The sequence below is a fragment of the Rhinolophus sinicus genome, linkage group LG02 (genome assembly GCF_036562045.2).
Source record: "Rhinolophus sinicus isolate RSC01 linkage group LG02, ASM3656204v1, whole genome shotgun sequence".
Taxonomy (NCBI): domain Eukaryota; kingdom Metazoa; phylum Chordata; class Mammalia; order Chiroptera; family Rhinolophidae; genus Rhinolophus; species Rhinolophus sinicus.
This window is the reverse complement of record NC_133752.1, coordinates 40,706,426-40,720,859: the sequence shown is the minus strand read 5'-3', so window position 1 is coordinate 40,720,859 and position 14,434 is coordinate 40,706,426. Positions and strand designations below refer to the sequence as shown.

The 14,434-nt window shown below is 35.5% G+C and overlaps 1 long non-coding RNA gene across 2 annotated transcripts in view; it reads right to left on the bottom strand.

Moving 5' to 3' along the window:
• LOC141568266 (uncharacterized) overlaps window positions 1-14,434 on the bottom strand; it is a 124,353-nt gene that overhangs the window by 22,822 nt on the left and 87,097 nt on the right. Inside the window, exons 1-3 of one of the 2 annotated variants that reach the window (XR_012491373.1) lie at window positions 3,234-3,366; window positions 2,607-2,725; window positions 206-252 (exon numbers count right to left, since the gene is read on the bottom strand). This is a non-coding gene — a long non-coding RNA (uncharacterized LOC141568266). Of the gene's footprint in view, window positions 1-205; window positions 253-2,606; window positions 2,726-3,233; window positions 3,367-14,434 lie in introns of those variants that run through there. The other variant, XR_012491372.1, reaches the window with a different exon arrangement.

Sequence of the window (14,434 nt, the reverse complement as noted above, 5' to 3'; positions counted from 1 at the left end):
AGAGCCTGGAAACTGCTCTTCGGGACTCTGTCCCCACAATACCTTAAACTTATACAATGTTATATGTCAATTATATCTCAATAAAGCTGGGGAAATTTTTAACATTTAAAAGTCACTCCTATTTTTTTTTTAAAAAAAGCAGCTATTTCAAATCATGCTAAAAGGTCAAGCAAAATGAGGAATAAACATTGACCACTGAACTTACCGGTGTGATGTTGGGTCATACTGGCAATTCTTCACTGTTTCTCTCTCCTGAGAAATTAAAATTTCAGTTAGGCATATCAAAATATAGGAGCTGTTTTTTTCTGACGTAATCCACATGCCATAATAGTCTTATGGTTGGTTTGCGCTCACTTGTCTTATCTCACACTATGTCAGGGGGAAAAAAATCATTAGCCATATAATTATCAAACATCCAGATGGTCCTACAATTCTTAAAATGTTACCCCTATTCTTGGGCAACTCACTTAGTGAGGTTATGCCTAAAATCTTAATTCCTTTTCTCCTACATATATTATAACTAATAGTGCAGTCCCTGCCCTTCATTGAGACATGAAGATGAGTCAACTTTTGATTTAAGACTTTCAGGTTATTCAGCCTTATGCATGATTTTGTTATAGATCATAAAACATAATTAGAGATTACATTAAACACATTTGTTGAAGTGCAGGATACCTTTATAATTTTTTTAAGTACTGAAGATGTATATTTTTTAATTAAGTGAAAATAAGAAAAGTTTTAAACTCACTTTCATTGTTATGAATACACTTTCAAGAAAACTTTTTAAATACTTTATTAATAAAGCATTCAAGTTAACAATAAATTGCAAATAATCTAAAACTCATCAAGGTTATGAAATATAATTGTGTATAATTATTTTAATTTCTTAATTATTTTATTTATAAAATAATTTTATAGTTCCTATATATTTATAGAAAGCTATTCACAATATATCGAGCCCCCACCCCCAAAAAATAAAAGCAGGTTATAGAATAATATAATTAATATTATCCCATTTGGGACTTTTAGAAATCTACATATATTACAAGTATAATTATAAATTTATGGGACGAAACTGGAAGAATATATGTCAAATTATTGACATTATTTATAGTCCTACTAAGAGATTAGGACACAGGATTGTGTTTTATACACTTCTATATTATTTGGGATTTACCACTAATAATCCTATTTTATATACTATTTTTTAAAATACATTTGATTGTCAAAAATAAAGTTTCTACTTTTTCTTTGGCAAAATATTTACATTAGCATATACATGTCTATAAATTAGAATATATATAATTTTTATATATTAGAATAAATATTAGTAAATATTCTTGTTTTGGTAAGAAGAGGGTTTTATTTTTAACAAATTAGAATCATAATTTTAGAATTTTTCTGGATTTTTTTAAATTAAAATTGATTGGAGTGACAATGGTTAGTAAAATTACATAGGTTTCAAGGGTATAAGGAAAACAAATTTAAAGAAACAAAAACTCATAGAAACAGACAATAGTTTAGTGGTTACCAAAGGGTAAAGGGGTCGGGCGGTGGTAGATGAGGGTAAATGGGTCAAATATATGGTGATGGAAGGTGATGGCTGGTGAACACACAATGTGATATATAGATGTGATATATAGATGATGTATTACAGAATTGTACATACACTTTTCTGGATTTTTAAATGACCATAGTAGCATAGGTGCAAAAACTACAATATAATGAATCAAAAATAATCACTAGGCCATAAATTTCACTCATGTGGGATATAAAACTGAAAGCAACAAATGAACAAGACAAATAAACAAACAAAAACTCATAGACACAGATAACAGTTTAGTGGTTACCAGAGGGTACTGGGGAGGAGGGTGGTAGAAGGAGGTAAAGGGGGTCAAATACAGAGGGTGCCAAAAAAATGTATATACATTTTAAGAAAGGAAGAAACTGTATTAAAATTGTAATACTCAATATATACCAATAACAAAAGATGAATGCAAGTCATGTGTACATATATTTTTGGCATCCCTGGTACATGGTGTTGGAAAGAGAATTGACTTTGGGTGGTGAACACACAATGCAATATGTAGATGATGCATTAGAGAATTGTATACTTGAAACCTATATACTTTTACTAACCAATGTCACCCCAATAAATTTAATTTAAAAAAATCACTAGAGACAGCCAGCATATTTCTCTTAATAAAAAATTCTATTATAAAATAATACTTTGTGGTTCTTTGAAAGAAAAATCTAGTTGCAATAATTTCAGTTTTAAAAGGTTTTTTTATTCAGTTGCATTTTCCAGATTTCTTATTAAATTGAGGTCAATTAAGATTTTTTTCTGTTGGTTTTAGTTCTGTGTGCTTGTTTTCTAATATGTTGCCATAAGCATGAAGAGGAAAAAGACTTCATGTCTAGTGCCAGTTTGTTCTAAGAAATGAACCTAACTGTCGTAAATATACATAAAGTACCTTAAATTACCAATGGCTTTTACCGTCCATACAAGTATGTAGTATGTATTATCAGTTTATTCTTTTTTTGTGAACAGCTCTCATTTTCACTATCCTATACAAGAGATTGTTTTCACAACTTTTTTAGTTTACCTTTAAAAATTTGTTGTCTTAAAAAGCAAGTTGAAATGGCTGGCAGATCATATAAACCAGGACGAAGCAGCATTTCACAGAAAACCTTGAACCTGAACAACAGCAACCTATACCCCCACCTGTGAGAAGAGAGAGTCAATGTGTCTGATGCAAGAAATGTAGCAGGCAACAAGAACCCGGAACAATCAGAAATGTCACAGGGAAAAAGCATGCAATCATCTATAACTATCTTTCAAAAAAAGAATTCCTTAGAATTCCAATCCACAGAGCTCTACCTTATAGACTGGGAGCGATTTTGAGGGGTTGGTTTATTCATGTATTACTTACCCTCTAACTCACAATAGTAGACCTCAGTGGACTAGCCTTCCACACTACATGGCTCTGACAAAGTGGTAGCAAATTTACTTATTGCATTTCAGGCTAATTAAAAAAAGTTTGCAGTAACAATTTTACTGAAATTCTAGCTAACCTGAAGCAAAAGAAAATCATAATATTCCATTTTCCTTCTGAGCAGAAACCAAGACCAATTCTAGATTTGTTATAGTACTCAGTACATTGATTATGCTCCACAAAGCCAAAAAGAAACAACTTTTAAATTATTTTACATAAGAAATATTATTCACATACCAGATTTCACGGAGAAGAAAAAAGGCTCATTTTCTTTTATCTTCATATTTAAATCAGTAAATATTTACTAAATATCTATGATATACAGAGCACTCTGCTAATTGTTGAATTTAGGTTAAGGTTAAGAAATATTTATGGTTTTTCATTGTACCTTTCAAATACTTTTATCATGACTATTTTTGTCAGTTAAACATAGCCTGCGTTATTTTTTCAAAACATTATTTGCCTTGCAAATAGTATCTTAAAAAGAAAATATACTCTCCTTATAACTGATCTAATGAAAACTTGTGATATCTTTATCTTTCTCCTAGGGTAAAAAAAATGACAATATTTTCCTTTCATGGGGAAAATACAGTTCTTCTATTCTGGAGATATTCATAACATTTTCTAGTTGAAGAAATTGAGATTTTAAATATGGCAAAGTCAGAAATAAATTTACTAAATAGTACCCCACTGTCAATTTCCTTCTCAGAGTGTGTCAGTAAAAGTCCCATCAGAAAAATGGCTAGGAAAGCAGAAGCACTCTAGATATTTCAATTGGGGAATAGGTAATTTTTAGAAAAGTTACTCAGAGCCTGCTGCAAAATCTCATTATTTGCAGAAGCCCACACATCTGTTTGCCTCTGCCAGAGGAAAAAAAAAACATGACTTCCACTTCTCTTCCACCTTGCAGAGCTGATATGAATGTATCTCCTAGCAAAAATCTAACCCAGAACATAGCTGCCAGGTATTCTGAGAATGTAGATCCCACATATCCTGCCACCCCCATATAATGGAGAACATAGACAGGGGGAAATTATGCTAAATTGCTAAGAGATAATGTGTAGGTAGGAGGTAGGATTGAGGCAAATTCTCTTCCCATGGTATCGGCCAAAGAGGTTTAAGCTGTGATGTAACAGCTCATCTGATAATTACTGAGGTGAATGATATTAATAGTTATAATCCACTCCTAGTTATTCATTTAGGGGTTTGCTCTTTGATCCACTTTTATTTCCTTGACCAGTTAAATACTACCTAAATACTAATTTCAATGATTTAACAGATAAAACCTATACATTAAATTATTATATATCTACATTTACATTACTATGTACCTATTGAGAACATACTAGGTGCAAGGATTGTGCTAAAAGTCACTGTACGGGATGAAAAACTGGCCATGCCTTTCGAGTGTTCACAATTATTGGTAAGCAAGATGGAAATACAATCAACATAACTCAAGGCAGATTGTGTACAACCATGAAGGGGCAGAGGAAGAATTAGAGCAGGAGAGAGTCTTGTGAGGTGATGATGAGTGACTGAAGAAAGCTGTGGGGAGGAAATCCTTTTTGAGGTATAAGGATTCTGACAGATGGAAATGGAGTCAGAGGTAGGCCAAGGGAAGAGGCCAGACTGAGCACAGTGAAGACACTTGCTAGAATTAGAGTAGAAACAGATACTACAGACTCAGAGGCCTGTAAGGGCCGGCAATAATGGAAATGAAGCAGTCCATGTTGGGACTGTGGCCAAGAAAAGAATACAGAAGCCATCTAAGGAGGCATCTCTGGTGAGAACATTGGTCCAGCGTTATCAGAGCTTCCAGTTGTTGAAAATAACGTGGAAATCCATATTCTAAGGTAAAATTCCAATTCAATTTTTAAATGTTAGCACCTAATTAAAACAAATACCAAAAAAACTAAAGTTATGTGTAAATCAAATAAAACACATCCATAGCCTATATATGGCCCAATGGCTATCTGTTTGCAACCTCTGGGTTGGATGCTCACTATGATTTCATCAAAAGAATCATGACTTTAATCATGAACCCCATTCTCATGGAATAATATATATTTATATTTTTAAATTATGTATATTAAGCATTAGCTCAGAAATTTTCTTCCTATAAATTTTTGTCTTTGATTCTTTTCATAATCATTTTAGAGCTCTTAAGACTGTCATTTGCAAGAGACCTAGAGTGAAGAAGAGAAGTGACAAGGGGAAAACAGAAAGAAGATAAGACCAGTATAACTAATACTTTTCAATCTCTGAGCATTGAAGGTGTTTCATTTTATTTATTTTTACTAACTTGGGAGACAAAATGAAAATGTCTTGTAGTAGAGGAAATGTTGACCTTTCTGGAATAATAACTGTTAGCTACCTTAGCAGAATAATATACTGAATGCACGTAATTATTTAAAAGTCAATCTCCTGTACCGTGTAAAATATCCCTTTACATTTGTGAACATTTTTTTATTTTCTCCAAATTGTTTATCAACTAATTTCTCAAAAACTGTATTCAGACCCTTTCACATAACAAGAAAAAGGGTAATAATAACCTAAGGGTACATGTCAAGAAGTAAAATGAATGCCTGAAAAGTAGCCTCAGTGCTGTCTTTCGTTACAAGTGGTTTTAAACTGAGTTGAAGTCTGCACCAGTGAAAAATATTAGATCTATTTTTAAGAAACTTAACAAAAAAAGAGCAAATAACATAAGCCATTACATAAAGAAAGTTTCTACTGTCAAGCAAACAGGCCAATGTTACTATTGAGTTATCTTTGTTAATATTTTTAATCACATAAATCTTATGTGTGTGATCTGCCACCCAGGGAAATCACATTTATCTGAGTTTCAAGGTAGGATAGGGCTCCTCAGGAGAATTTCTTTTAATAGCGTCATTATGTACTCTTAGAAACATTTCAAACTAGAAAGTTGGATATTTATATTGAGTTTTTCCCAATAGTGGTACTTTTTCAATAACGTAGTAGAACGCCTAATGAAGCACAATGAAAAAGATCAACAATAAAATCGACGATTTTAGAAAAAGAAAAAAATCTACCTGACCATGTTCTCTTTGCTTATGAGTTACCGCTTCACAAAACAAGCTCCATAACCTGTATATAAGCACACATACTTTCAGCTTCAGAACAAAGAATAAAAATCTAAAAAGGTAAAAATGAAAATGTGTGCTGTTCTGCTGCAGTGTAGCCGAGAGTTATAAAGGCCTGGTGAACAATATTGAGTTTGCGATGGCACAATCACATCACGAAAGATTTACCCTCACTCTCCTAACTCAATATAGGGCAATAACAGTCTATTACTAGCAGAGCAATACAACATCAAAGGAATGTTTAAAAGAACTAGACAGAACCTTTAAATCAACACAATTGAGTTATCTGCCCCCAAAGGAAGCACCATGGGAGAGCTCATAGCAAGGTTTTTCAAGAGGTATTACTAATTTACCATAAGTTATATTTAATACACTTTTTAAATGTGGTTTGTAATCTCTCTCCACTTTTTAAAACACAGAGCAATAAATTAAAAGAGAAACAGTCCCCAAAGAGCATGAGATTGGTAGAAAAGAAATGACAATAGTTTTATTCTTTGGGGTTCACATATCAACACAGCTGAAAAGGCCGTATTGAATCTTTTCTTTTCTCATTTCAATAAGATTCCTCAAATCTAAACCTAGAGGAATAATAGTAAAATCTTACTATTTATTTTTGTAAAATTAATCAACATTCAAATTCTGCTGTTAAAAATAGCAACATTCATCATAACATTTTAGTAAAATGGTGAGAAATTCCCTTTAGCATCTCTCATAGAGAAATAAGCCATTTTATTCTGCCTTCTTTTAACTAACATGAGCATTTAAAAGAATGAGTTTCTTATCCAGGTAATGTCAGAAATAGAATTTATTGTGAAGTAGTACTGTGCATTGTTGGCAGTTCTTAGACATTTTTATTAGTATTTTACTATTTTCCCGTACATTCCTATTTTTAATTTTTATAATAGTGTGTTTAGTTTAATAAAGTATTAAGACATTACTTTTCTACATTTAAAAGGTGTTACTCTTCTACATATATGGCATGGAATTTCTTGTTATAAATTTTAGTCTAAATCCATACATTTGTTCTTCCCACGAAGATTAATGGAACTAGTGAGTACTACCAAAACTTTTCATCATCTATTAATGTCTGATATTTGCACACATAAAGTCATAAACTTTTATATGATGCTAATAGAACTGCTCTTCCAATTCTTTCAAAAGTTATAACCTATTTTGCATTTTGTTTAGCATTTTTGTTTTGGCTTATGTTACCCTGATTTATACCAAAGATATTTATGCAAAAAGGTTTTAAATTCTATATAATTTGTATCTATAATAGCTTTTCAGTACATGAATTTTTTTTAGTGCTGAAAACACACCCACGGCAGGTGCATGAAACCGCCTGTAACACATGGCATATGGGGAAAGTACTAGGGTTTGTCCCTTTTGATATAGAATGGTTTTATTGGTGTCATACTGTAAGATTTTATAATAAATCAGACTGCATATGGATTTATACTTATGTATCTAGTGTTAGAAAATATTTAATTCATGTTTATAATGCTTTTAATTTTATAACCAGCTTCCTAAATTTCTTTGCAGTTGACCTTTATGTCAAAACTCTTTCATTTGAAATTGCCTATTACCAGATCATCTTTTTTCAGATATTTGAATTGGATTGCTGTTTTTCTTTTTTGAAGCATGTTCTTTTATTTTAAGTCCATCCAACTTCTTTATACTAATATTGTGAATTTAAAGGCAAAATTCTGATTCATATTTGTTATACTCTTGCCTGGGGAGTAGAAAACTAATTTCATTAGTTATACATACTCTCAGTGAGTTTTTCTGGAGCTCCATTATTTGAAATAATTGTTGTGAATGTGATAGAATTTTCATATTTTATATTGATGTGATTAGAATATGTGTTCCCAACATGTGATGGCAAGTTTATCAATGCTAGCTTGTTTATAATTGCTACACCCACTCCATTGAAATCACAGTTAAGAGTTCTCATTTTCCCCCTATCCATTCAACCTACATTATCACTAAGCTCCAATGTCCAAGAAGAAGCTTCATATCACATGCCGTTCTAATGTCATAAAAACAACCACACTGAGGATTGTTCACTGCCTGATGTCAGCACAGTGGTTAAAAGAATAAATACTCTGGAGTCAAATCTGACTTTGAAATTCTACTCAATTAGTTAATTTTGTGTGACTGTACCTCAGTTTCTCTTCTGTGAAATGAGACAACAATAATATTTACAGGCTGCTATAAGGATTAAATCAAATAATGCTTATAAAATGCCTAGCTCTGTCACATAAAGTATGTACTCAAGAAATGTTAGCTATTCTTATTGGAAAAATATGTTCAGAAATGCTCTGATGACTTCCAATTCGTGTTATTAGTATTATAAAGTTTTACCCAACCATGGAACCCCCTTGCTGTGATAAAACAAAATAAGAATGTTGACTCTTCTGCAGAGATTACAGGACCAGCACCTGTTGCCTAACAGTACTGGGACTTGTACCAAATATCAATGAATGAGTAACCACCCTAAACCACTATCACAGTCATAAGGCAGTTGGTTCTACAGTCTAGACCTGTTTAAGAACTGAACAAAGTCACCTGCTGACTATAATAGCCATTCAGAGAAGTGATATAAAATTTAATGTTAGTGATTATCTGTTATGATATGACATCATGTACGATTGCCTTTCAAGTCTTGAAGGACGTTTTAACAATGATACTTGGGAGTGTTTCAGTATTAAGGGAGAAGCACCAGCAATTTTTACTAATTGCCTGTAAAAAAAAAAAAAGAACTACAATTCAATGGCATCTAGTTCATTAGTACTTTCAGTTAAGGTAAAGGAGAGCATATGACTATTGTCAGAAAGAAACAATTCATAACAAAGATGGCTTACCAGAAACCTGAAAAACTAAATAGATCACTCTTTCAACAGTGAAGCTTGAAACAAAAATTTACAAAACGTATTATGAAAGTTTATTTATTTTCTCTCAAAATTTGGTGTTGATTGACCAACTGTATGCTTGAGTTTTATTTGGGAATATTTCTGCTCTGGACTGGCATGTCCCTTTTTGTCCTTAACCACTTCCTATAAAGTGGCAGAAGTAGACTATCCTTTCACTGTCTCCAAGTGGACAGCTATAACTATCTTAAAAGACACTCTTCCCTCCTAAAACAGTTCTATAAGTTCTATAAGTTCTATAATGTATCTTGGTAGACACATTCATATTTCATTTAATATATATTTATTTATTTCATTTGTGATTATATATATTTAATTGGGCTTACTCTGAATCTACTATTTTTCTTAAAATTCTCTGTAGACACAATCCATGTTTTCCACTTCTCCCCCTTATTTCCTCAATACTTGGTACAGTATTCTTCAAAAGCACTTAAATGTGGCATTTAGTATGTGCTCAAGAATATAACAAACAGTTTGTCTAAGATGCATTAAAAGATGGTTTTAATGGCCTAAGTGGTTCAATTTCCTTCTTTTCTCCTCCTCTTCCTCCTCTTCCTCCTCCTCCTCCTCCTTCTTATTATTATTATTTTAATAGGGATGAAAACTTTTACCTAAAGAGTTGATTCTACACTGGCATATTTTCAGATGTTGTACAGTAAATATATATATGTAAATCAGTTAAATAATGCATAAGGACAGATAGAAGAATTCCAGCATCCTTCAAAAAATCACAGCCAATTAATGCAAACTAAGAATTTCTAGTCATTTTCACTAATGGTCTTTGTGACCTTATCAAATACAAAACGTAAGTATTACATCACTTTATATTTCAACGGTATTTGATAAGCAGGGTGAGGTTCCTGTTTACCTCCAACCTAATTACTATGTTGATCATAAAACAAGTCTGAGGACCTAAAACTTCAGTGAAATGTGGCTAATGGCTTCAAGGAATGAATTTTGGGTCTACTGTTCATTGGTTTCAGAGATATCGGAGATCCTGGATGTTAGAAGATTACCTCATTCCAGGAATTAATCCCACCTAAATCACCAATATTCCTCAAGATTTTCCTAATCTCTTGATGAAATTTTGGGTGGGATGCCAAGAGTTTTCAAATTAGGGCCTGATTAATTAATGAATATCAGACCAGTCTTACAGCCACTGTATCATATAACACACTATTCTACTTACCACCCATGTTCTATCTACTCTCTTCTCCTGCCGCTGCTCCTAACAAAATTTTAGGCCACCTTTAAGATCTGGCTAAAACATCATCTCTTGTCTCAGTATTTTCAGGACTGATTTCCAAAGTTTACCATTCACATGCCCATCACCTGCTTCATTAGTTCAGTCATTTATTTATTCAACAATTTTTTTTTTAGTATCTGTTATGCACCAGGAGCTTTTCTGTGTACTTGCTCTGAGCCAAACAGATTAAAAACTCCTGCCCTCATAATGCCTAATTTCTAACGGGATAATAATTAATTATTCCTTCTACATTCTCATGTTACTTTATTACTGCATTTGTCCCATTTATTATAGATAGATGTTTATATGTCTCTTTTACTGATATCAAGGACCGGCCAACATTTATTTTTTCAGTTTTTATCACCAGAACCCAGCATATTGCCTTGTTCATATCATAAGGGAAGAGGCAAAACATACCTTGCAGTTTGGAAGCTCCTATTAAATTTGAATTTGCTCAATATATGTTGTTGCTTAATAAGCTAGCCTAAAACTTAGCTGCTTAAAACAATGCTTTTATTTTGCAGATTAGAAATTTGGAGAAGGCTCAGCAGGGCAATTCTTCTCTGACCCACATGGCTTCAGCTATAACTATGGTGGCTGGGGTTGGAGGCTCCTCTTCCAGGATGCCTACTTTATTCACATTTTTGGTACCTTGCAGCATCTCTCTCTTTCTCTCTCTCTCTCTCCCCCCTGCCTTTTCTTTCTCTCTCTTCACATAGGTTCTCATCTTTCAGGGCCTCTCCACGAGGTATGAGATTCCACAGCATGGTGCTCCTCCAGATAGTCATACTTCTTACATAGTGGGCAGTTTCTAAGAGGCAGAAACTTCTAGTTCTGAGGTCTTGGTCTCTAATACCATTTCCCATTAAAAGAAATCAGGGCTCCCTGGAGAAATGGCTGAGTTCAGGATTGGGAGAGGAAAGATACACAATGAGCCTAGAACATGTTATTAGGCCAGAAGTAAGGAAGTGCTCAAAACAAACAAATAGATAACTACTGGAGTATGTTACAAAGACTCAGGAGACAGCTTGAATCACTGGTCAAATCAAGGACAACTTGAGCACAAAATAAGTACAGTAATGAATTATAAACAATTCAAAAAAATTGAAATTCATGAGTTCATATCAATGATAAATAGGTAAATAAATAGGGGAGAAGGGAGTACTCTAGATTACATTAAAATGTTAAATGCCACTGGTAAATGTGGGGGGAGTGCAAGATTTAGAAAATCAGAATTTTGTAATCATTATAGTAAAGATTGAATCAGGCAAAAATCACTGATGGATAATATATCTGGGGAGAAATTCTGACGAAGAGCACATTATTTGCATGGTCTTAAAGAGTCTCTCCATAGATTTCTTATTAGTTACAAGAAGAAAAGTGATAATTATGCAGTAATCAGACAATACATTGACTAGGTGAGCAAAATTAATACCGCCACTGAGGAGTATATGGACATCATGTGCCTTCAGATGAAAAACCCTAAGAAGGCCGTAGTATCACCTATGTAGTGTTCTGAGAAAAAATACATAATGAGAGTCTAAGCATAAGTTAATATCAGATAAATGCCAAATGAGGACATTCCTTTAAAAAAGAATAAGATGGGAGATTATAGTCTTCAAAAAATGTCCATAGCATAAAAGACAAAAGAAACTTTGTGGAAATGTTTTGGATTTAAAGACTACGAAGACATGACAACTAAGTGCAATACAACACCCTAGACTGGACCCTCCACTGGAGAGAGAAAAAGTATTGGATCAGTTCTTAAAACTGAAATGATAAGGAGGGTAGATTTGATCAACGTATTCTATCAGTCATAAATTTACTGAAGTTGTTAACTGAACCATGGTTATGTAAGAGAATATCCCTAATCTTAAGAACTATCCACAGAAGTATTCAGGAATAAAGGATCATGATATATGTAGCTTACCCTATGTATTAAAATAGTTCAAAATATGTGTGTATACAGAAAAAGAGAGTATGTACAGAAAGAGAGTGAGAGAAAATTTGAGCCAACAGTGAATCAAACGAGGTAAAATGATAAGTGAGTCTGGGTAATGAGTATCAGGATGTTATTTGAATTATACTTATTCTTGCAACTTTTCTGCAATTTTGAAATCATTTCCAAATGAAAAACAAAGAACAAAAAAACAGCTCGGCTGAAGCAGCATATAGAAGAAAAACATTGCTGTTTCCCACTGGCAAACTCTTTCCAGGGTGTAATGAAGTAGGCCTAAAGCCATTATGCAGAAAACTAGGAATTATTGTATGCCCACATCTCAGGTGAACTTGATTCCGATTAATGTAGGAGGCAATCTTGGTAGTTAACTAAACTGCCTTCAAATCAAAGGCAGTGCAGTACAGGTCATGGGAGTGGGTTAACTGTAAAAAGCCTCGTTCTTAAGTCCCTAGGTGATACCCGACACACTCAAGCACTAACTTTGTAGGCTTGGGGACAGAAGATAAGCAAAAAGTCACACAGTGGTTCCTTTGCATTTGGCCCAGCAGCCAAGTTTAAAAGGACAAACAGGCTGTGCTGTATAGAAGGTGAAATGCTTAAATGTCAGCGAAGCATTGTTAGGATCTATCTGTATGCACAGCAACTATCATGTGTTCCAAAAAGAAGAGAGTACATTTCATGAAGGGAAATGAGAATAAAAGACTGTATCCTGTTTGAGCATTCCCAGAAGGCTCAGAAAAAAATCTTTTAACAATTTAAGTGTTGTTGACTTTACTGACCTATGTATTGTGTCAGTCTCAAAACCAAGGGAAAATATACAAAGTGTTTACGTATTTCTCGTCAAGGGGCAAAACAGGGAAGCCAATCAGCATTAGTCTTCATTTTTAAAGGTGGCACCGCTTTCTATTACATTGCAGGTACATTGTTAAAAACTATAAATCTGGACTGATTCTTTTGCCTCATATACTTCTGTCGTGCTGGGAGGCCTGCAGGGTCTCTGCTCCCGCTCCCCATACAAGAACGCAGGATATGGTGAGGCCAAAAAGGAACACCCACGGAGCCATAGGTAGGGGAGTCATACCACTTTATTCTCTCTGGCGGCACTATACTCTCACTGGAGGCTGGATACACACTGTCCGCAAACCGCCATCCACGCTTGCCAGCCCAGCCGCCATCTCCTTGCTAGCCCCATCCTTCTTCTCTTTCTCTTCCTCCTCCTCTCCGTAGCCACAGCAGTTATATTGTGGCCAATGGCTCACTGGTTACAGCTGACGGCCAACTAGCCACAGCTGATGGCCATGCAATCACAGTTGGCCATTTACTACCTGAGCCAGCACCTGTCTATGTGAGGCCGAGAGCCTGGAAACTACTCTCTGGGGCTCCGCCCCCACACTCCACCCCTACAGGCTCTCGCCTCACAATCTATGCGACAAGCGTCTTCCGCGAGGGGACCTGTGCGAGGAGCCTGGGGGTGAATGCAATATCCTGGACACAGCCAGGCTCTCTGGGCACAGCCAGGGTTTCTCAGGGCACCACCAGTGCTTCTGGGCACGGCCAGACTTCCTGGACTTCTTAGGGTACCACCTGTCTTCCCGGACACAGCCAGGGTTTCTCAGGGCACCACCAGTACTCCTGGGCACTGCCAGACTTCCTGGACTTCTTAGGGTACCACCTGTCTTCCCGGACACAGCCAGGGTTTCTCAGGGCACCACCAGTACTCCTGGGCACAGCCAGACTTCCTGGACTTCTTAGGGTACCACCTGTCTTCCCGGACACAGCCAGGGTTTCTCAGGGCACCACCAGTACTCCTGGGCACAGCCAGACTTCCTGGACTTCTTAGGGTACCACCTGTCTTCCCGGACACAGCCAGGGTTTCTCAGGGCACCACCAGTACTCCTGGGCACAGCCAGACTTCCTGGACTTCTTAGGGTACCACTAGTTTCCCCGGGCACAGCTAGGATTTCTCAGGGCACTGCCACTTTCTCTGGGAACAGCCACACTTCCTGGACACAGCCAGGGCTTCTCAGGGCACCACCACTCTCTGTGGGCACAGCCACACTTCCTGGACACAGCCAGGGCTTCTCAGGGCACCGCCACTCTCTGTGGGCACAGCCACACTTCCTGGACACAGCCAGGGCTCTCAGGGCACCGCCACTCTCTCTGGGAACAGCCCGACTTCCTGGGCACAGCCAGGGTAC